Below are 24,188 nucleotides of genomic sequence, written 5' to 3' on the forward strand. Positions count from 1 at the left end.
GTCAAACACATGAAGGAATGTTTCTTACAGTGGACACAGATGTGACACCTTAGGCTAAGACAGACTCATGAAGGAACGTTTCACTGAAGCAGACACAGAAGAGATGATGTTCTGCTAAAGCAAGCAGGTGAAAGGGCACATGATGAAGGATTCTTTGCTAACAACATGCATGTATCGGTCCACCTTACATTACATGCTTGGGCTGCATTTATTGGGACACCATAGAGAGAAACACACCAAAAACTTCTGGTGGTGTGCTGCAGTTTCTTGACATTTCTGCAGACTTGGGCTGATTGCTTGCACATGCTGAGGCAAGACATGTGGAGGACACCTGCTGTTGGAAGGTACAAATAGGTCTCCACAGAGTGATGGAGACAGAGCTTGGCTTGCTGGTACAGCTAGATGGCCAACACTTGTGGGTCTCACATCTTCCTTGACAGAGGCACAGCCGATAACTTCTCCTGGTGTTCCTGTTGGTCCCTCCTTCTGACTCAAGCTGAGGCTGAGGCCTGGTTGTCTCTGCTAGGTCATGTCACCACTGTTGCTAACCTGACTCTACCGAACTGGACTGCTAGTGTATCCATGAAGTGTTTGCAAATGGATCAAGCTAACTTGTGAACCGAACTGCCGATTTCCAGATAACACAGACAGGATTTGCTCCAAAGAACTTTTCTGAACAGGTCCACTTCCCCCGTATCCTTTCTTTTTCACTACCTCTGGTGGGTGGTGGGCTACAGGGGATGTTAACGTGTTTAAGAACCATCATTAAAAATAGGAATAGAGAAAAAAATAAAGTTACAATTTCTCACAAGTAAATACATAGTTCTGTACCAACAATGTGTGGAACGTGAGAGGCACACAGTTCAGCCAAAGCCGGCCTTCGGCTCGCTCTCTGAGCAGATGAAAGACATCTGTCTTTCTTAAGTTAGTTTGGATTATAACCAAACTGTAATATAAATTTTTACCTATGCCCATTGAAAGGATGGCACATATTAATGAGTTATGAGAACTCTGTAGCCAATAAGATTGATTGATTGTAGACCATTAAGTCTCAGCCTGTCTCAGAGCGGTTCCCAAATACAGTATCACCATAGACAAGTCACCTGTTTTGGTCTTGATTTGTTTCTTCTCATCTGTAGCCAAGATTTTCAGGGGGTCTCTTTCTGTCAAATCTGATTTTTATCAGTTTGGATAGAATCCATGGCTTTTTCTTTTCTGTTGAAAGAAATGCAAAATCACCACACACACACACACACACACACACACACACACACACACACACCAGTATAACACACCTCCTGTCTTTCGTTTGGGAATTAGGGCTTTTATAGGCTGACATAATTCAGCAATTTTTTCTAAAATCCATTGTATCTTAGCAGTTATGCTATTTGTTTCATTGACTTAAAAAAATAAAGTCAATAAATCACACTTTAAACCATCTTAGGAGATACCACAGCCCCCTTCTGTTTTGTGAGCATTTTCTTCAAAGTCCTGTTAGATATTATTATAATGGCTTTACCTGTAGGCCTGTAAGGTATATCTGTAATGAGTTTTATGTCATAATGTCTAAAATATTGTATTCTAATGGACACATCTGCCTGAACATCATCAACTTTAATTTGCAGAGGCATTTTTAAGACAGCCATTATCTCTAACAAATGTACCCTCTCAGAATCATCCCCCTCAGAACTCAAGGCAGAAGTCCGCTGGAACTCCAAACATGTATCAACTGTGTGATGTATCAACATGTGTTCGTATCTCAATTTTCCAAACCGTATAAAATGAAACACACAACCCATTGTGTGACATTGCTTTAAGTTAGCATCGGTGAGCAGAATCTAGATAATAAACTCAATACATTGTTTCTTTATGGGCCACCATCCTAATTTCTCAAGCCCCTGTGGAACCTTCGCATCTGGAATAATGTTTTCTGATGTTATTATACGTTCCAGATTGGATTCTTCTGAGCGTTTCCTATTTTGATTTAAAGATGCTTTCAATCTCTGTTTTATGGTCTCTAATCTAGTATCTAATTTCTCAGTCTCTTCTTTTTCCAAGTCTGTCTGATTCTGATCTCTCCCAAAGAGGACATACGAAACTGTAATCATTGAAAAAAAAAAAAACCAGCCATTTGTACGCTGATAAGTGAAGCTAGCTCATATGGAATTCCAGTGTGGCATTGTGCTTCCCGCCATCCCAAATATAGAAAACAGTTTTCCTTTTTGATCTCAAGACTTTGCCCTAAAGACCAACAGACCAAACTTCAATAATAATATATTAGGTTTTAACTAAAATGGGCAAATATGGGGTGGGGGGCTGAGGATGTTGCCTTGGTAGCCTGAGGCCTCTAGTTCAGTTCTCAGCACTACATAAAACTAGATGTGGTGGTTTCAGGCCTGCAATTTTAATACTTGAGAGATGATAGCAAGACAAACACAAGTTCAAGATTATCCTCAACACTACATAGCCTGTTCTAGGCTGGACTACATGAGATCTGGCTCAAAACAATAGAATAGGCAAATCAAGCTGGGGTTATAGCTCAGTGGTAGAGCGCTTGCCTGGCATAGTCAAGGCCTTAAGTTAAATTCCCCAGAAAGGGGTTGTCAGGAGCAAACAGCCCAAGTACAATAAGAATCACCCCACAGAAGATACAGGAATGGTCATGGGACTACACACTCCACATAACTAACCATTGAGTAAGTGTACACAGACTTACCCTCGCTGGGGTGACGCGGTGCTAACTGAAAGGCATGTAAATATTGGTGGGGGATGGAGGAGCCACACAAATGCACTGCTGACAAGGGGACAAATGGAGCCACTTTGGAAAATGGCTTCTCTAGTCCTTAAATTGAATTAAGTTTTTGCAACGCTGGGGATCTAAACCAGGGTCTGGTGCATGCTAAGTACAGGCGTCCTTGCTGAGCTACCCTCATGCTAAGTACAGGCGTCCTCGCTGGGCTACCCTCCTAGCCTGCCTAAAACATTTAAACATAGGGTCAGGTATGGTGGTGCACACCTGTGAGTCCAGCGCTCAGAGACCAAGGCAAGAGGCTCATCAGTCTGAGGCCTGTCTAAGCTCTATAGAGAAATCTTGTCAAAAGGAACAAACAAACAAACAAACAAGAAAACAATTTGGTCCAGGAAATATTCCCCTAAGCATATTAAAAACTGGAAGAAACTACCAACAAAAGGATATATTATCTTATATTATTTAATTTTTTTTATATTATTTAATTTTTAAAAAAGACTCATTTATTTATTTTATGTATTCACCATTGCTCTCTTCAGACACACCAGAAGAGGGCATCAGAGCCCATTAAAGATGGTTGTGAGCCACCATGTGGTTGCTGGGACTTGAACTCAGGACCTCTAGAAGAGCAGTCAGTGCTCTTAACCGCTGAGCCATCTCTCCAGCCCCTTATATTATTTAAAATACGAGCTGTTGCTCTTGTCAAGGACCCAGCTTTGAGTCCAGCACCCATAAGGTGGCTCATAACTATCTGTAATTCCAATTCCAGGGACTCGGATGCCTTCTTCCGATCTTCTCAGACATCAGGCACACATAGTACAATACATATAAATATATATGTGCATATGTGTGTGAAGGCAAAACACTCAGATACATAAAATAACATGTAAAAATCTAAATAAATAAATAAATAAATAAAATACGGTCCAGCCACATGGCTTCCGACTTTAATCCTAGCACTTGGGAGGCACAGGCAGGTGGATCTCTGTGAGTTCAAGGCCATTCTGGTCTACATAGTGAGTTTCAGGACAGCCAGGGATATATAGTAAAACCCTATCTCGAAAATAATAAAATAGGTACCTCTGCCCCTTTGGCTCTCTGAGTGACACCATGGCGGTCAGCAAGAACAAGCACCGGCCGGGCAAGAAGGGAGCTAAGAAGAACGTGGTCTTTCTAAGAAAGGCCGGGGTGTTGTGAAAGCTCCAGCAAGGTTCAGTATTAGAGACATCAGGAAAACACTAGTCACAAGGACTCAAGGAACCAAAATGGCTTCCGATGGCCTCAAGGGTCGTGTTTTTGAAGTGAGCCTCGCCGATCTACAGAATGACAAAGTTGCATTTGGAAAACTCAAGCTGATTACTGAGGACGTTCAGGGCAAACACTGTCTCACTAACTTCCGTGACATGGATCTCACCAGGCACAAAATGTGTTCCATGGTCAAAAGGTGGCAGACCATGACTGAACTCATGATGATGTCAGGATAAACAATGGGTATTGGCTCTGACTTCTCTGTGTGGTTTCACTAACAAACGCAGCAATCAGATACGTAAGACATCCTAGGTGCGGCACCGGCAGGTCCCCCAGATCCGGAAGAAGATGAAAACGAGGCCGGGCAGTGGTGGCGCAAGCCTTTAATCCTAGCACTTGAGAGGTAGAGGCAGGTGGATTTCTGAGTTTGAGGCCAGCCTGGTCTACAGAGTGAGTTCCAGGACAGCCAGGGCTACACAGAGAAACCCTGTCTCAAAAAACAAACAAACAAACAAACAAAGCGTTCAAGCTGGAGAGATGGAGAGATGGCTGAGCTCTTCCAGAAGTCCTGAATTCGGGGACTGGAGAGATGGCTCAGTGGTTAAGAGCACTGACTGCTCTTCCAGAGGTCCCGAGTTCAAATCCCAGCAACTACATGGTGGCTCACAACCATCTGTAGTGAGATTCGATGCCCTTTTCTGGTGTGTCTGAAGACAGCTACAGTGTACTCATAAATAAAATAAATCTTTAAAAAAAAAAAAAAAAGTCCTGAATTCAATTCCCAGCAGCCACAAGGTGGCTCACAACCATCTGGAACGGGATCTGATGCACGCTTCTGGTGTGTGTCTGAAGACAGCTGCAGTGTACTCATATAAATAAAAATAAATAATTTTTTTTTTAAAGAGTGGTCTGTGAACAGCAGGAATATAGAAAAACAAGAAGAAGCCACCCTCCTACTTTATTCAACATCCACCATGGTCCCCCTACTAGCAGTTTCCACAGTGGACCACGAGGGGGCAGTCAAGCCAAGCGATCGATGCTTGCAGAGCTAATTCTCCGCCATCAAGTCTGCTTCGCCTGTAACCAGAAGTGCACTAGGCAGCTCATAACCAACCCTATTCACCGTCGTGTTCTGTAGCCTAACCAGCAGCTCTGGTCCTGGAATTCAGAGCCCAGACTGCTCATAATCCAGTTAGAACAGGAATCCTGCGGCTAGCGGTGTCCATCCAAGCCTGTTCCTACCAACCTCTCAGAAAGAGAGAATGACCTCCACACAGTCTAGACTAACGTTGGTAAGCACTGACCTTCCCTACCAGTCTGACCCCTAGAGGTCAAAACCATTCTGTTCCCATCTGCCTGACCACTTTCAGCCACACTCTCAGCCTGACATCCTCCTCCACCCTGGCCACGTTGTCTCACCAGGTCCTCAGAATTCCTTAGCAGACCCACACCCACTCCCTCCGCCTAGAAATTCTGACTTTCGATTCTTTAAAAAAATGTTTGCATTTACTTATTTATTTATTTATTTATTTATTTATGGGGATTGGTGAGTGTGCCACAGGACACATGTAGAAGTTCTCTCCTTCCACCATGTGAATTACAGTGATCAAACTCAGGTCATCAGCCTTGCCAGTAGCCACCCTCGCCCATGGAGCCACCTTGCCAGCCCACATCTTACATACTTTAGGGCTAGTGTGCGGATGCCCTCTTAAGCAGGTGTTACCCTCTCTCTACCCTCCAGATAGGAGCCAGGAGAGTACTCCATGACCACTGCCCTCGGGGATACCTTGGTCTGTGTTTGTTTGTTTGTTGCTATTGTTGTTTTAGTGTCCTTTGTGATGATTGTTTGGTTTTGTTTGGGTGTGTTTTGTTTGTTTGTTTGTTTGTTTGTTTGTTTGCTGGTCTACTTGACAGAAGCTGGGGCCATCTTGGAAGAGAAAAACTTTAACCAAGAAAACACCCTCTTAAGATTTGCCTGTAGACAAGTTTATAGGGTATTTTCTTTCTTTCTTTCTTTCTTTTTCAAGACAGGGTTATTCTGTATATCTCTGGCTGTCCTGGAACTCACTCTGTAGACCAGGCTGGCCTCGAACTCAGAAATCCACCTGCGTCTGCCTCCCAAGGGCTGAGATTAAAGGCGAGCGCCACCACTGTCCAGCGATAGGGTATTTTCTTGATTGATAATTGATGTGGCAGGGCCCAGCCCCCTCTGAGCAGCGCTGTCCCTGGGCAGGCTGTCCTGGGTGTGTAAGAGAGCAAATTGAGCAGGGAGCACAAACCAATATTCCTGCATGACCTCTGACCCTGGATCCTGCCTCCAGGTTCCAGTCCTGACTTCCCTGATGACAAAGTGTGATCTGAAATAACCCTTTCCTCCCCAAATTGCTTTTGGTCATTGTGTTTATCACAGCAACAGAAAACAAAGATACTTCTGTATTTCAATTTTGCTTAGAACAACTGTGTCGTCTCGTGTGTTTCTCCTCAGGTTGGCTGATTCCTACCCATCCTTCAAGACATTATCTTTCAAGACATTAGTCTTACTTTCTCTACACACTCCCCTGGACTAGCTGCATGCCTTTGTTTGCTTTTAACACCTATCCTCCTGGCTACCCAGCACCATTACTTAAGAATTTCTTGAGTTTAAAATCAGGCATGAGGCTCAGTCCACGTCAGTATAATTCTCAGTCACAAAGCCAGTCTCAGACAAACGAGATTGTGGCCCTGACACATTGGTAAGTGTCAGAAGTGGTTCTGTAGAGGAAACCGTAGTGTACATAAACATGTGTGTTTATTGATAAATTTTCCTGATACAAAAGTCATTTAAGGCTGGGAATGTATACATACAAAGCCCTGGATGTGGGAGGTGTGTGTGTGTGTGTGTGTGTGTGTGTGTGTGTGTGTATGTGTGTTTGTATACACCTCAAGTACTATGATTACAGGCATGTACCACCATGCCTGATTTATTTACTAAGTTTCATAGTCAGTACAAAACATTATCTTACTTATTAGCTCTCTCTCTCTCTCTCTCTCTCTCTCTCTCTCTCTCTCTCTCTCTCCTTCCTTCCTTTTTTTCCTGTCTTTCTTTCTTTGACAGAATCTCATTATGTTGCCTTGACTGGCCTGGATCTTACTATGTAGACCAGGTTGGCCTCAAACTCACAGAGATCTGCCTGCCTTCGCCTCCCAAGTACTGGGATTAAAAGCAGTTTGTTCTTTGTTTGTCCAGTTGTTTTCTAGACAAGCTCTCACATAGCACAGGCTGTCCTTGTTATGTAACTGAGGTTGACCTTGAACTTCTGACTCTCTTATTTCTACAAACTGAGAGCTAGGATAATAGGCATTTGTGCAACCAGTTTGGGGATTTTTTTACTCACCTCCAAAGTGTAAGAGACTCACATTACAGCTGACTTTGTAATGTGACATCAGTGACTGTGACACCAGTGAGGATGATGTCACTGCATGTAAAGACACTGAGCATGACGTCCTGGAGTGTGACATTGTTGGATGTAACAACACCAAGTGTGGCTTCACTGAATGCAGAGTTGGGCTGAGAAATGTCATGCATGCCACTATAGAATATTTTTCCACTGGGATGCAAGAAACAAAGTAACTTTAAAAGAATGAATAATAGTAACCTTTGGGCCGGAGTTGCAGCTCAGTTGATAGAGTGCAGGCCCAGAGTGCATAGCACTCTAAGTTTGAGCCCCAGCACCAAATAAAACCCAGAGTGCCAAGTATATGCCAACACACCAGAGGTAGACTCAAGAGAATCAGAAGTTCAAGGCCATCCTTGGTTATATAACTAATTCAAGACCAGTGGAATAAAGGAGTCATTCTTCAAAAAAAGAAAAGAGAAAACAAAAGAAAAAAAGAGTTATTACTGTGATAAGTTTCAATATTCACTTACTAATGTTCAAATATTTGTTTTAATATACTTTAATTCATTGTAAGCCGATATAATTAAAACTTTAATAATAACTCTGTTTAACAATCAGTTCATAAAATTAAACATTTAACAGTTGTTTCTCTTGAGCCATCACCTGCTGCTGATAACATAGTGCACTTGGTCCCAAGCCCAGGTTCTTTTCTAAGGCTGTCAGTTCAAGAGATTGTGTTTTCCAAATATCTATCTATCTATTTATCTATCTATCTATCTATCTATCTATCTATCTATCTATCTATTTTTAGATAGGATCTCATAGATCTTAAGCTAGTCTCAAACTATATTTATCCAAGGATGACTTTGAACCTCTGTTTTTACTGCTTGTGACGGTTCAAATGAAAATGGCTCCCGTAGGCTCAGAGGGAGTGGCGCTATTAGTTAGAACTGTGGCCTCGTTAGAGGCAGTGTGCCACAGAAGCTAGGCTTTGAGGTTTCAAATGCTCAAGCCAGACCCGGTGTCTCTCTTCTTCCTGCTGCCTGTGGAAACATAAGTAGAGCTGTCAGCTCCTTCTCCAGCACCATGTCTGCCTGTGTGCCACCATGCCGCCCACTGTGACAACAATGGACTAAGCCCCTGAATCTGTAAGCCAGCCTCAAGGAAATTTTTTTTCCTTTATAAGAGTTGCCATGTGGTGGTGTCTTGTCACAGGAATAGAAACCCTAACTAAGCCATTGCCTCCACCTCCTAAGTTCTGGAATTACAAGATTGAAAGTCCTGTAATCATATGACTACTTTATGTGATTGGGTATCAAACCCAGGCCTCTCTGCCTAATCTTAGTTGCTCCCGGTCCCCACAGTCAGTCTTCTTGTTCCCAGAATCTGTTTTACCTAAGAACCTAAGTCCTGCACACTCCTCCAAGCCCCTGCGCGATTCTATGAGCGTCCTTCCACCGTGAAGAACAATCTCCTGAACACTCACTGAGCCTCCTGGTCTGTGGAGCATATCTGTCTTTGTTGCTTGTCCTTCTACTAGATTGACATTCAAGACTTTAACCCTGGACACAGAGTAACTGCATAGGGAAGCATTTTATGTTTACTAGTGTTATTTTACTATATTTTTATGCATATGGATGTTTTACTTGCAATGTATGTGTACTACATGTATTCAGTGCCAAATGGACCAAAAGAGTGCCTTGGATTCCCCTGGAACTGGAGTCACAGACAGATTTTGATGCACCATGTGGGTACAAGGGCTCAAACCCAGTTCTTCTGTAAGAGCAGCTGGTGATCTTAACCACTGAGCCATCTCTCCAGCCCCACTAGTATTATTTTAATAGATGCCCTCTTAGATCTGATGCAGTTAAAGAAGAATTTGGTCAATTAAACAAAAATGGAAGTTTAATTGCCTTAAGATTTATTTTTTAATTATATGTATATGGGGGTGAGTATATGTAGCGGGATACCATCCCATTACATTTGTATAAAGCTCAGCGATTGGACTGTATGAGAGGTAGGCGAAATGAGGAGAGGAAGAAGAGAAGGAAGAGGAGGAGCTAGGAGGAAGGAGGAGGAGAGAGGGGAAAATGGCGGAGGAAGTACTCGTGTCTCCGGCAGTCTACGGTAGTTGTAATAGTTGTGTGGGCATCTTGATAATTGAGCATTACCAAATATATAAAGCTATTGGATAATCTTTAAACATTAGAGTCTCATTTCTACTGGGTACCACGTGGACGGCGGGATGGTCTGGGCTCAGCCCAGCCAAGTGGAGACAGCATGGAAGATTGGCGGAGCCATCTCCCACGCTGGCATCTCGTGGGTGCCAGGGCCTGTGTTTCTGGCTGGCCATTTCTAGCTGTGGTGCGCCCATGACCTCTGGCCGCTTCCAGCTGGGGAGTGCTTGGCTTCAGGCCTTGGTGCATGGTGGCCTGAGCTAGGCAGAGCTACCACCACTTAGATAGTCAGCCCAAAAAAATGCAGATCTAAATAACAGTAACAAGTATATATGTGAGTGCAGGTGTCCTCAGAGTCTAGAGAGGGTATCGGATCCCCTGGAGCTGGAGTTACCAATGATTGTGAATCAACCAATGTGGTGCTTGGAACCAGATTCAGGTCCTCTGCAAAACAGTAACACACTCCTAACCACTGTCCTCGTTAGCATTTCTATGATGAAACACCAAAGCAAGCTGGCAGGGAAAGGATTTATTTGGTTTACATATCACAGTCCTTTGCGAGAAAGAACTCTAGGAATGGAATCTGGAAACAGAAGCTGATGCAGAGGTCTTGGACGGACCTGTTTATAGGAGTGTTTGCTCATTATGACCTGCCCATGACTTGGCCTGGGGGTTGAAGTCAGATCATTGGGCTTGGTGTCAAATGCCCTTAACCACTGAGCCATCTTGCTGGCCCTTGAGAGCTTTCTGAAGCAGTCAACTTAATTATTCTGGAAATAACAACCCTATTCCATTTCCCTTGTTTCTGTGGCTTAGTTGTGGTTTCATCGCATTATGTGATTGAAGTAGTAATTAGGACAGCTTGGGGGATGTTTAGTCTCTCTGAGGCAAGATAGTGGAACCCCCAAAACAAGATTAAATATACAAAACGGGGACGCTGTTTTCAAAACCCTCTCTGTACTTTTTTACTATCGCTGTTTCTCTGCCTGTGTAAAGTGCCTTCCTGAAACAGTTCTAAGGATTTTATTGTACTAGAAAATACAGGCAATGTTTTCACAAAGGTGATTTGAAATATGACCAAGTCAGCTCAGTCAGTCAACAGGTTCTCCAGGGCAGGAGTGAGAATTAAAAGGAAAAAGACGATTAGACAACATTGCAGCATAACCCCAACCAGGGCTGAGGCTGAGGCAGGTTTATTTTTTCCCAATTTGCTTTTATACCATTTTAATTACTTGCAAGTATTTAGGTCAGTTCTAGGTTGTGGAACTAGCCATCCAATAAATGCAAATAGTCAAGGGACAAGCATGACAATAAGCAAAGTCCCTTGATCAGTGTTTCTAAGGGCTTATCAGGACAACCAAAATATCTGAGCCTACTTTCCTGTCCTAGCCCAAAGTGATATTCATGCCTGAAGCCTACTTCTTTGTTCTAGCCTAAGACTTAGATTCCTGCCTGAACTTACTTCCCTGTCATGGCCAATGTCAGATTCCTGCCAAGCAGCCCCAAAAGCTCTCCACAGAAATACAAGAAATGAAAACAATGAATGGCCTTTCCAATAACAGACACTTAGAGACTGAAACATTAAATTAAAAAATATAAATACATGAACTATTTATCAGAGAAATCATCTCTTAGAGAAATGGAAGAGAGCTGGGGGAAATTGGGAGAAACCCCAGAACATTAAGCAAACCCGGTGCTCCCAAGGGATACTGGGAGAGAGGAGGATGGGTAAAAGCATGCTTTGAATTAAATGGTTTTTTTGTTTTGTTTTGTTTGTGTTTTTTTTTTTTTTTTTTTTTGGTTTTTGGTTTTTTTGAGACAGGGTTTCTCTGTGTAGCCCTGGCTGTCCTGGAATTCACTCTGTAGACCAGGCTAGCCTCGAACTCTCGAACTCAGAAATCCGCCTGCCTCTGCCTCCCAAGTATTGTGATTAAAGGTGTGCACCACCACTGCCCAGCAAATTAAATGTTTTTTAATTTATTTATTATTATGGGAGAAGGAAGGCAAGTGTGTGCATATGTGTGGAGGACATACTGTGTGGAGTAAGTTTTCTCTTCCCACCATGTGGCCCCAAGGATGGAACTCAGGTTGTCAAGACTTATGTGGCAAACAACTCTCACCCACTGACCAGCCTTGGAAGCCTCTTTCTCAGGAGCACACTCAAGATCCCAAATGTCATCCATCTTCCAGGGATGGGTCTGCCTGTTATCCACGGGCTGTCATCAGATGGCACAGTCTACGTGAACCTCAGCCACGGCACAGCACAGTGATGAATTTTAGAATTGTTCATCACACGCTTTGCAGGCAGCTGGAAACGTTGTTCCCATGGCTACCACAGGCAGCAGGTTAATCACACACACTCTTTGCAGGCAGTTTGAGAAGTTGTCCCCTGAATACCACAAGCAACAAACATGGCTGAAGCTTAGCATACTGGCTGTGGATTCGGCCTGGATACGTGTAACAGAAAACACGAGTAACACGGGCTTGAATCAGAACAATCTCATTCTCACAGAACTAGATATCCAGGACAGCTGGATCAGCTCAGTGTCTTTAAGAAGGAAGACAGTGGGGCTGGAGCAATGGCTGTTCTTCCACAGGGCACCTATACGCACAAAAGAAATAAATGAACCTTAAAAGGATCCCCATGTCAAGATCCAGGTCAGAAACTTGTGTCTCCCACTCTTAGTTCATTCCAGATATAGTCAAGTTGACAACCCGGAATAGCCACCACGTTGTTATATGCAAATTAGTATACAAATTAAAACATGACAATGAGTATTGCTCCACAAAATTGACTCCTTTTAAGGCTAATTAAATAATAAGTAGTCAAGGCTATCTAAACTGCTCCTAAAAGACTTGCGATATCTCTGACCTCTGAGATTGCTATGCAAACTTTGTTGTGCCAGGAAGAGTTTGTAAACCCCAAAAGACCACCAAGGAGCCAATTCTGATACAATCGCACTAGGGTCTCTTTATTCAAGCTGGAGCTTGGGCCACCCCACTGTCTCTAACGCAGTAGAATGGGAGGGAGCAGCCCTGAGCCTAGTTTCCAGGCAAGCATTTATAGAACGGAGTATGTAGCCTGCCACACATCTGATTGGGGGGCCATTGTGGCCTTTAACATAATTGGCTGGTGCTGATAGCCAAACCATAAACTTAACTTCTGCTTTCCTCCTGATTGGTGGTTGTTCGGAAGTGAAGTGTCAGGGGCAGGCTTGTAATCTGGGAGTACAGATTTGTTGGGGGAATAACCTGGAAACTGGTGCTAGATGCAAGTTTTTCTGGGGTAGTGTCTCAGTTATGGTTTTACTGCTGTGAACAGGTACCATGACCAAGGCAACTCTTACTAGGACAACATTTAATTGAGGCTGGCTTCTAGGTTCAGAGGTTCAGTCCAGTATCATCAAGGCGGGAGCATGGCAGCATCCAGGCAGGCATGGTGCAGGAGCTGAGAGTTCTACATCTTCATCTGAAGGCCTCTAAGAGAAGACTGACTTCCAGGCAGCTAGGACTAGGTTATTAAAGTCCACACCCACAGTGCCACACCTACTCTAACAAGGCCTCTCATTCTAATAGTGCCACTCCCTGGCCCAAGCATATACAAACTATCATAGCAGGTAACCTGGAAACTGGTGCTAGGTAGGCTTCTTAGTTAACTAAGTTCAACCTCAGGTCAGGTTTTCTTCTTTTTTTTTTTTTTTTTTTTTGTTTTTGTTTTTCGAGACAGGGTTTCTCTGTGTAGCCCTGGCTGTCCTGGAACTCACTCTGTAGACCAGGCTAGCCTCGAACTCTCAAACTCAGAAATCCACCTGTCTCTGCCTCCCAAGTGCTGGGATTAAAGGCATGTGCCACCACCGCCCGGCTAGGTCAGGTTTTCTAAGATGGAGTCTGAACCCAAAAGATTTGGTCTCTCACCTTCCTTCCTCAATGCATGCACAGGACACTGAGATGCACAAGTCTCCTTTGCCCCTTAACCTCCTCTCAATGCTGCTGGTGACAGCTTCATAATCCCTCACCCTGGCTGGGCGTGGTGAAGCACATTTAACCCCAGAGGTCAGAAGAGGGCAGCAGATCCCCTGAGACCGGAGAGTTACAAGCCACCACGTGAGTTCTGGAAACTGTACTGAAGACCTCTGTAAGTGCTTTTGCTCCTGTCTTTCCAGTTTAGATTTATAAAAATTATTGACAATGTCACAGAACTTTTCCAATGTGGGCTATACTAACCAATATTTGCTCTGTTATAAACTAAAACTGAGAAAGCTGGGGGATGTAATCAAAGTATATAACTTGTGAAATTATCAAAGAGTAAAACATTTTTGCTGGATGTGGTGACTCATGCCCTTGGGAGACAGGGGCAAGCAGGTCTCTGAATCTGAGGCCAGCCTGATCTACAGAACAAGTTCCAGGGCAGCCAGGGCTACACAGAGAAACCGTGTCTCGATAAAAACAAAACAAAAAATTTTATATCTGCTACAGCAAGGGTGTTGAGGTCAGAGGTCAACTTGCAAGAGTATCTTATCCTCTTTTACCATATGGGTTCCATGGATGGAACTCAGATAACAGACTCCTACAAAAACACACACAATAAATCAAAGTTAAACATTTTTTATTAATTAAAAAGAGGAGGAAAAAGTGGAGCTTACTCCTTCCCGAGAGCCTGGGGAAAAGAGAGCTTCATGATATCCTTTGTGAGGGCATGTGACAGAAGCTACAGATGACTTCCAAACCTGAACCAAAAGATGCCCTGGGCTTACAGCTTTTCTCTCATTCTCTTATCAGCTCTTCATCCTCAGCATCCAGGCATGCTGTCAGAAGTCCAAGGTAATCCAAGCAGAAGGACTACATGCAAATTGGAAACTTCCAACCAGCAGCCTCAGCCAACAGTCTTAACCAGCATTTAGACTATCATAGCCTCCAGCCTTGGCATCCCCTAGCTGAAACCTCAGATGTCATTGAGAAAAGACAAGCCACCCTCTCTGTGCACTGCCTAAGTTCTCAGTCCACAGAATCCTCGACTGGAACAGATGGTTGTCTTACACAGCCAAAATTTGAACAAAATGGCTTTTCTAGTTTGTTTCATTTCCCTGAAACGTTATTAACGTAAAAGTAACATGTAAAAGTTGTAAATATAGCTAGGCAGTGGTGGTGCACGCCTTTGATCCCAGCACTTGGGAGGCAGAGGCAGGTGGATTTCTGAGTTCGAGGCCAGCCTGGTCTACAGAGTAAGTTCCAGGACAGCCAAGGCTATACAGAGAAACCCTGTCTCAAAAAACAAACAGAAAAAAAAAAAGTTAAAAATATAAATAGAGGCAGGTGAATTTCTGAGTTCAAAACCAGCCTGGTCTACAGATCGAGTTCCAGGACAGTCAGGGTTATGTGTAGCTTTGATAGATATTATAAACAAACATGAAATGTCACACACACAAAAAACCCTTGAATTTTTGGCTTCTTTTCTAAAAATACTCTTCTAAAAGTACTTAGCTTACCTGCACTTCAGGCAAATGATTTCTCACTGAGCCATAGCCTCAGCCCTACATCTGCACTGTGGGGCTAAATTCAATTTATCCACAATTCTAGTGAGGCTACTGAACAGCTTCTCCTCCTTGAGGATAGCCTGCTAGGAGCTGGCAACATTCCACTGTAACTCCAGAGTTGGGGGTTAGCTCAGCAGTATTGAACTTGCCCAATATGTGAGACTACAGGTTCAAGCCCTGGAGCTACAAGAAAAATAAAAACAACACTCAAGGGCGAATGTGTGGGGAAATGGTTAGAGCCAGAGGACAGGGGTTTGTGTGGGGGAACACTATAAAATGTATTCTGAATTTGACATAGCTGTTGGAATGATGGACAGTCTGCAGCTGTGACCCCTTGTACAAGACCTGCATAACAAAGAGCGGGCTGGCAAGAGGCTCAGCAGGTGTTCTAGTTTGCTTCTCTGTGGCTGTGATGGACACCGGGACCTAGAGCAATGTGGGGAGGGAAAAGTGTACTTGGTTTATGTGTCTGCATCACAGTTCATCCTTGAGGAGAGTCAGGAAGGGAGCACAGAAACTGGGACCCTGGAGGAGCACTGCTTTCTGGCTTGCTCCCCAGAGTTTTCTCAGCTTGTTTTGCTTATGCCGCCCAGACCACCCGCTTAGCTACAGACACCATCCACAGAGGGCTGGCATCTCACATCAATCCTTAATAACAAAAGGCCCCACAGACCAATCTCATGGAGGCAATTCCCATATGACCCTAGGTTCTGCCAAGCTGCCGAAAGCTAAGCAGCACAGTGGGTAGAGGGATTTGCCACTGAGCCGGAGTTGGACTCCTGGGGCCCATATGATCAAAGGACAGAACTAATTTTCATGAGTTGTCCTTTGACCTCCACAAAGGTGTAGTTATACACACACACACATCACACAAATGGAACTTAAAAAATACAGAATGAAACAGGGCACTGGGCAGTGATGGGACACGCCTTTAATCCCAGCACTCAGGAGGCAGGGGCAGATGTATCTCTGTGAATTTGAGAACAGCTTGGTCTACAGATCAAGTTCTAGGACAGCTAGAGCTACACAGAGAATCTCTGTCTCAAAAACAAACGAACAAACAAACAACAGTGCCAGCAGGCTGGTTCCACAATTAAGGGCAAATGCCTTGGAAGCCTGGCAGGCAACCTGAGGCAGGTCGTTAGATCCCTGGAATCCACTAAAGGTGGGAGGGCAGAACCAATTCCACAGAGTTGTCCTCTGACCCCCACAAGCACACACATCACACCAAACATACACACTCAATAATAGAAGATTAAAAAATTATAAAAAAAAAACATATCTGTCCAGAGGGCGGGGGTCACTGGGCAGATCATTAATCAACAAGCCTGGGTCATTTGGGGGCAGAGAGAATTCTCCCAGCAATTCTGCAAACAAAATATGTTCTTTCCCATTGTTCAAATATGTAAAATATGCTGTCTGCCAGAATAGGTCAAGGTGCTTGGAGATTCTCTTCCGAACAGCAGGTTTGATTAACTTCATCTTTCACTCAAGAGAAGGAAATACAATTAATTACCTGCTGCCGACTGGGGACACTCACTGTCATAAAGGGAATCTGACCAAGTATCTTCCTGAACTGGGAGGGGCCCAGCTTCATCAAGCTTGCTTTGGGATTCTGTTCTGGGATGGCAGGGTGCGAGACGGGGCTGTCAGGTATGGTTTATGAAAGAACCGTTTCCATTCTCAGTATCCAAGAGACAGGGGCAACTGTAATGAAGAGAGGTGACCTCTGGGAGGGAGACTTCTTTTTTTTTTTTTTGAGGTGTCTTTTCAGTACAGCAGACCCTAAGGGTCTGTGCAGCAGTGAAGTGACAATGTTTATCAGGAGCCTGACTCGACAGGATGTGAAGGAAAATGCTATACAGAGAGTGTTCGGAAAAGCTGAGTCTGCCTCTCTCCCCTGAAATGAAGCAGAAAATGTTCAATCATGCAATCAAAATAAAAGCACTAGGCCTGCGTTCCTGCCTGTAAACAGCAGCTGGGCCCAAGGCTCTCCGCGCCCAAGGGAACCAGGCACCCTGCTAAACCGTACCTTCTCACTCCTTACCCCTGCCTTAAAAAACAAAAAAAAAAAGAAACAAAACAAAATGACTGCAAATGTATTTCGTGCTTGCTCGCAAGCATCAGTGTTCCATAGCTAAGCCTTGGGCCAGAGATGTAGCCCATCTGAGAAGAGCATCCTGACCTAGGTTAGGGGAATAACAGGGCGTTTCTAAAAGGTAGACAACACTGTAATCATTTCCTGTTGGGGGTTTGCTTTTAATTTCTTTTTAATATTTAATGTTTCCTTCTAATTTTTTTAAATGTCCATTGGTGTTTTGCCTGCATATGTGTCTGTGTGAGGGTGTCAGGTCCCTGGTGAGGGTGTCAGGTCCCCTGGAACTGAGATTAGAGATGGCTATGAGCTGCCTTGTGGTTGCTGGGAATTGAACCTAGGTTCTCTAGAAGAACAGCCCATACTTTTAACCACTGTGCTGTCTCTCCAGCCCGTTTTTAATTTTTAAATGTATTTTATTTGTTTTTGTTTTGTGTACGAATGTCTTGTCTGTGTGTATGTCTGTGTACTGTGTGTGTGTCTTCAGAAGCCAGAAGATCATGTTGGATCTCTTAGGGCTAGAGTTATAGAGACAGTGATGAACTGTCATGAATGTGCTGGAAATGGGGTCCAGGTTCTCTGGAACAGCCACCAGTATAAGAGCTGAGCCGTCTCTCAAGCCCCCAGACTTTGTCATTGTTGTTGTTGTTGTTTGTGTTTTGAGATACAGTCCTACTGTGTGTAACAAAGCCTGGCCTCAAACTTGCTATGTGGCTGGTACTGACCTAGAACTGGAAATCCAATTGTTTCAACATCCGTGTTGGGATTATAGGCATAACTGTCTTATCTGGCATCATTCCCATTTTACAGGGGAGGACACTGAGGAACAAAGAAGTTCCATATGGGCTGGAGATATGACCCAATTGGTGGAGTTCCTGCTTAGCATTCACAAGCCCTAATCTCTATCCCCGGCACTAAATAAAATCTAGTGTGGTAACACACACACACAAACACACCTATAATCCTAGCATTTGGGAAGTGGAAGCAGGAGGATCAGAAGTTCAAATTCATCCTGGGCTATATAAAGTATTCCAGGCCAGCTAAGTAAGATCCCGAATCAAAACAATAACAGGGCCAAGGACATATGAGATGGTTCAGCAGGCAAAGAGCTTGTCTTAAAAACCTGACAACCTGAGTTTGATCCTCAGAACCCACATAGAGGGAGAGAATGGACTCTAACTCTACGGAGTTGTCCTCTGACTTCTACAAGTACATCATAGCATATGCGGACAAACACACTATAATAACAAGTACAATTTAATTGGAATCCACCAAGGCTCAGGAAACGCGGTGGAAGAAAGCAGAAAGAATATAAAGAGTGGATGCTGAGGAAGATGGCTGTGAAATGCTGTCTTCTGCAACATGGCGTGGTTGTTGCAACTGTTACCTGTGCAGGAACAAACCAGTCACTCTTCTAACACGAGAGGGGAGGAGCCCCCAAGGTCCTGCCACCAAGCTGAAGAGATTTTGGCAGTTGATGGCTTTTGGGAGAGGGGGTTCTTTTTCCTCTCATGCGTGAGGAGGAGGGGTTAAGTATGGTTGCAAGTAGGCTGCCATGCTGAAGTGGGTGGCCTCACACTCATGCATAGACAGGCAACTCCGGTTTGGACTCAGCGAGTTATTTTTGTGTGGTTTTGGGGTTTCTTTTCTTTCTTTTTTTTTCAGACAAGCTCTCACTATGCAGTTCTGGCTGGTCTGGAACTCAATATGTAAACCCAGCTGGCCTCAAACTCACAGAGATATGACTGCCTTTGCTTTTCAAATGTTGGGATTAAGGCTGTGTATCATTATTTATTCTTTATGTATATGTCAGGTGTGTATATGTGTGTGTGTAGGAGGGGACAACTGAGGAGGCCAGAGAAGGTGTTGGATCTCCCAAAACCACCAGAGTTACAGTCAGTTGTGAGCCACCTGTCATGGGCGCTGGGAACCAAACTCTGGAAGATTGGCAAACTCTCTAACCACTGAGCCACCTCTCCAGTCACAGTCACATTTTATCACAGCAACAGAAACCTATTCGATCCATACCTTTCCCCCAAGGTTTTCAAACATTCGGATTCTTTTATTTTCCATTTCCATCTTGGAGGTGGGAGTATGATTTTCTTCAGAGGGCCAAGCTCCAAAGCTAGGAAGCAAGGCTAGCGTGGGGCGCATATGTGCAATACCAGCACTCAGGAGGGAGAAGCAGAATGATCCCTGAAGGTTCAAGGCTAGTATGTTCTACACGGTGAGCTCCGGACCAGCCAGAGCTACAACAAGTAGGACACGTAGCCCAGCTGGTAGGGTGCTTGTTTGGCATGCACAAAACCCAGGCTACATCACCACCGCCCATTAATCCCAGCACTCCGGAGGTGGAGGCAGGAGGATGAGATGTTTAGGATCAATCTCAGCTGCACAGTGAGCTGAAGAAGCCCAGCCCTCTCCTCTGGAGACTCTTAACTTTAGTCAAGTGAATGGTTCGTTAATGTACCTGCCTCCAGAGTCTAGAAAGACTAGGGAGGAACAGGCAGCACCAAACTACTTGGGGGGGAGATTAAAGAGGTCACATGGCTGCTTTTGTCTCCCCCTTCTGCCTCCCACAGACCGCCATTATTTGTTTTAGGCCACACCCACACTTCAGGACCAGAGACAGCAGAACACAGTCTGAAGGTGAGTTCCAGCTGGTGCCTGTGTCCTGTCCGGGATGGCTCAAGGGAAGAAGAGGACGGTGAGAGGGAAGACAAGCTGAGCCAAAGCATACGCTGGGACAGAGAGATGGAATCCCCGGCACTGTCTCTAGGCCTGAGACTGTATATAGTCCTGGCCAAGCAGAAGCCTGGACTCCAATAAGCCAGAGCCTCCTGCCCTCTCCTAGGCCAGAGCTCTAGTATCTGTAATCCTACTGAGCCCCCAGGAGAGCCCAGCAAAATTCACCACTTTTGTGTCCATGAAAATAATCTCTGTGTGTCAGGAAGCAAAGTCAGCCCTCTCGATTCAGGGCTGGTACCCTCTACACTTTCTCGCTGCTTTCATGCACTAATTCCTGCTTCCCTCCCCTCTTAAATCTTCTCCTCAGATATTCAGATCTGTTGGCATTTCTGAACAGCCACAAATTCTTTGTCCTTTCCTTTCAAGGAGGGAGCTAATTCTCCTTAAATGTGGGCTAAGATGTCCCGTAACTAACAAATAGACACTGCTTCTCTCTCTCTTACTCTCCTTCCCTCCCCCTTTCCTCTTCCCTTCTCCGTGTGTGTATGGGTGTGTGTGTGTGTGTGTGTGTGTGTATGTGTGTGTGTGTACACTTCTCATCTCTGATACATCATGAGGGAGCTGGTGGTGGGGACAGGGTCCTCTAACCAACATACAGGGGATAAGCTCAGGAGCTAGTGCTCTACCTCATCAATGCTCTGACTGCAGCCCTGAGTGAGATGCTGAGTGGGGAGGTTTAACCCTTTCAAGTTGGACTTGGATTTATGATTTTCAGAGATTGTATGACATGATAAATGTCGATGGTTTTAAGCTGTTAAATTTGGGGGCAACTCTCTTATGCACTAGCAGATACTCAGTCCATTTTCTGCTCCACGAAAACCTTCTCTCTCCACAAAGACAACACGTGTCTTTCTTTAAAAAAAAAAAAATTAGTTGGGTGTGGGGCACATGCCTTTAATCCTAGCCCTCAGGAAGCAGAGACAGAAGCCTCTATGAGTTAAGGCCAGCCCGATCTACATAGGGAGTTCCAGGATAGCCAGAGTTACATAGAAAGAGCCTATCTCAAAAAAAAAAAATTTATTTTTAATTATGTGCGTGGTGTGTGTGTGTATGTGTGTGTGTGTGTGCACATGCATGTAAGTGTTGACAGAGGCCAGAGGCTTCAATCCTCTGGAGCTAGAGTCACAGGTAACTGTGAGCCCCTTAACATGGATGTTGGGAACTAAACTGAAATCTTCTGGAATGCTCTTAACTGAGCCATCTCTCCAGCCCCCATTCTTGCTTGTTTTGAGACTGGGTCTGGTGTATCCTAGACTTCCAAGCCTGGCCTTCCCACTGCTGGTCCTCTTGCCTTCTCTCCAGAATTACAGGCATGCACTACCGCACCTGGTTCTCAACCCATACCTTTAATGGGTGGCTCAAGTCATTTAAGTCTTGGGGGCCAAATAAATGGCTCAGAGGGTCAAGAGCTTGCCACCAAGCTTGTTGATCCAAGTTCGATCCCTTGTAACTCACATGGCAGGAGGAGAGAATCAAATCTTGGCACATGTGTTTAAAAATGGAAAAAAGAGTTTTAGGAGGTATGGACAGCATATTCTGGTAATCACAACAATCAATCTGGAAGCTAAACGGAGGATTTTTGAGTTTCAGGTCAGAGAGGACTACAAAATGAGACCTCTTCTTAAAATAAGTATTCCTTTTCTTCTTTCTTTCTGGAGATAGGGTTTCACTGGTTAGCCCTGGCTGACCTGGAACTAACTCTATGCCAATCAAACCAGCTTTGACCTCACAGAGATCTACCTGCTTGTACTTCACTGTGTAAGTATCTCTTTTCCTTCCTGCTTCAGGACGCTGCTGGTAATGCTGGTAAGGTCCTTTGCAGAGCACAGGTTGGCTCTTCCCACCCCGTCTCTCCTAACTGCCCGCCCCTCCCCGCTTTGTTTCCTCTCATCAGCCTTTACTTAAAAAAAAAAAAAATGATGTCTCATGTAGCCTAGGATAGCTATGTTGCTATGTTGCTAAGGGAGACCTTGAACTTCTGATCCTCCTCCCTCCCATCCCTCCTTTTGCAATTTAAAATTTTTATTTTAATCACAACTTACGAAAAGTAATAGCAGCTACTGTGTCCCAGGAACTCAAGAGCACAGCGAGCAGGTTACTATAATTACCCTCCTTTTACAGGTGACAAACCAAGGCACAAGGGTTAAGTCAATTGTCCAAGGTCACAAGAGACAGAAAGAGGCTAATGAAGCTTTTGCCGCCGGGTCAGTACCTCAATTATACAGGCTCCTCCAAGACTTTACGCTTACTTAATTTCCTATCCGTATTTTGTAATCCTCTCCTTAAAGAGAGCAACAAAATCTGGATGTGGCTGCAGAGGTAACAGATGCCAGTGTGCAGTTTTCTTGTAAGTATTTAAAAATACATTTACATATGCAAACGTATCCGCAGGGTTTGGCGGGCAACCAGCTTTTTCGGCATACCGTCCCGGCTGCCTTTCTAACCGTGATGTTGTGTGCAGCAAAGATAGTACCTTTATTTACCCACTTTCCCCACATGGGACCTTCTTTCTCCTCCCGCTGTCATCTGTCCCCTTTCGGAAGGTTCCTACCCATTTCACACGATTTCTCCTTTGGCCTTCTTCCCATCCTGGTATCGCTTCTCACAGACCCTTCCTCTTCATCCTCCTCACTTAATCTCCTTCCTTCCAGCCTCCCGCGTTTCTCTGTCTGACACCACTATTTCTTCACGGTCCAACCGGTTTCTTCGGCTCACCGCCCCTCTGCCAGTTCTGGGCTTTAAGGCGGCCAGCACCGAGCAGTCCCCGCATCCTTTCCCCCATCACCTCCCCCGCTGCCGCCCCTCCCCGGCCGGGAGGGAGCGCACAGCCGGCGGGCGACGAAGAGAGCTGACAGCGTAATGAATGGCTTCAGCTGTAATTAGCGACCCCGCGGCTAATCACGATGTGCATTTACATTTTAAGTGCTGCAGAGGGAGCGGGAAAGGAAGCGAGGCGCGGGCGGGGAACCGGGCCTTTTCTGCGTTCTCCCTCCACAGACTGGAAAATAAAGTGAATGGGGGCAGTCTATGGCAGAGGGTAGTGGTACTGGGAGGGGGTGGCGTCCTTAAGGGCCAGCTTGGGTAGAGGCCCCCTCCTTATGGAACAAACCTGCAGCCCCCAGGTCTTCCAAATTATAGAGTACTGCCTACATGCTCTACGAGTCCTTTAGCCCAGGCTTGGACGCTCCCAGGACGCAGAGTTCAGCTTCTTTTCCAACCAGCACGTTCTTACCCAGCTTCTAGTCTTCCTGGAACTTTTTCTCAGGCCAACCCGAAACTGCCGACTTTAAGTCCACCCCTTGCCTGTGTGCACTGCAGTCGTGGTGTCTTCCCAAGGTTGGGCCTCCAGAGCCTGCTCCTCCCTGTGAAGCCTGCAAGAGTTGGAACCAGGGTAGAGTCCCAAGTTCGGGGCACACTCCTGGAGTGTAAGGGAAGACTGGAGTCAGTCATTCACACTTGAGGTTTAAAAAAAAAAAAAAAGTCCAGGTGCTGCAACCACACTCCAAGAGATGAGATATAAACCCGTTGTTCTGAGCTGCCGGGCTGAGAATTGTCACAGATAACGAAGAGGAAGAGGAGGGCCAGGCAGCCCTAGACTGACGCTATGCTCATCCAGACACCATCTTGCTGGTCCTTACAGTCCTCACTCAGTGCGTCTTCCTTCCCTATGCTTTAACAGGTCTGTCTGGCTCCCTCCCTGCCTTCCGTGGAAGCCGGATTGAAGACTGAGGGCACGGTCCCAGGCCAGGGTTAGACAGGGTCACTCCTTATTAAACCGGCTTCCTTTCATCACACTCCATCTTTCTACTGCTCATCTCACCTCGCGGCACAGCCCGAGCCTCTCCTTAGATTCTGTGGAGTTTCCAGAGTTTTGCAAGTTCCCCCCAACATCCCACCAAGGCACTCCACCCTGCCTCCCACCTCTTAAACTTGCTTTCTCTCAGTCTCCATTTACTAAAAACAACGCTCTGGATTTCTAGAGATCAAGGCTGACTGGCAAGGAATTCCACCTGGAATTGGAAGTCAGGAATGCGCGTTAGCACGGGCTGAGCCACGCACATAAAAATGCATGCAGCTCCGGTAAAGGACTTTCAGGCATGAATATAAGAATTTAACGCCTTGGAAGAAATGGTCTCCTGTTCCCCATTCGCTTTAGGCTGGCCCAACGCACCACTTCCTGCATTTCAGAGGTGTATAGGTCCCGGGAGCCTGGAGGTACGGTCAAGAGGAGCAAGGCTGAAACTTAAGTCTCTCTAAGCA

The 24,188-nt window shown here is 45.1% G+C and overlaps 1 pseudogene; it reads left to right on the forward strand.

Annotated features, from left to right (window-relative positions):
* Positions 1–3,859: 3,859 nt before the first annotated feature.
* On the forward strand, positions 3,860–22,788 carry LOC114626898 (annotated as a pseudogene).
* Positions 22,789–24,188: the final 1,400 nt, after the last annotated feature.

This window comes from Grammomys surdaster, unplaced genomic scaffold (genome assembly GCF_004785775.1).
Source record: "Grammomys surdaster isolate TR1022 unplaced genomic scaffold, NIH_TR_1.0 241, whole genome shotgun sequence".
In the NCBI taxonomy this organism is placed as follows: domain Eukaryota; kingdom Metazoa; phylum Chordata; class Mammalia; order Rodentia; family Muridae; genus Grammomys; species Grammomys surdaster.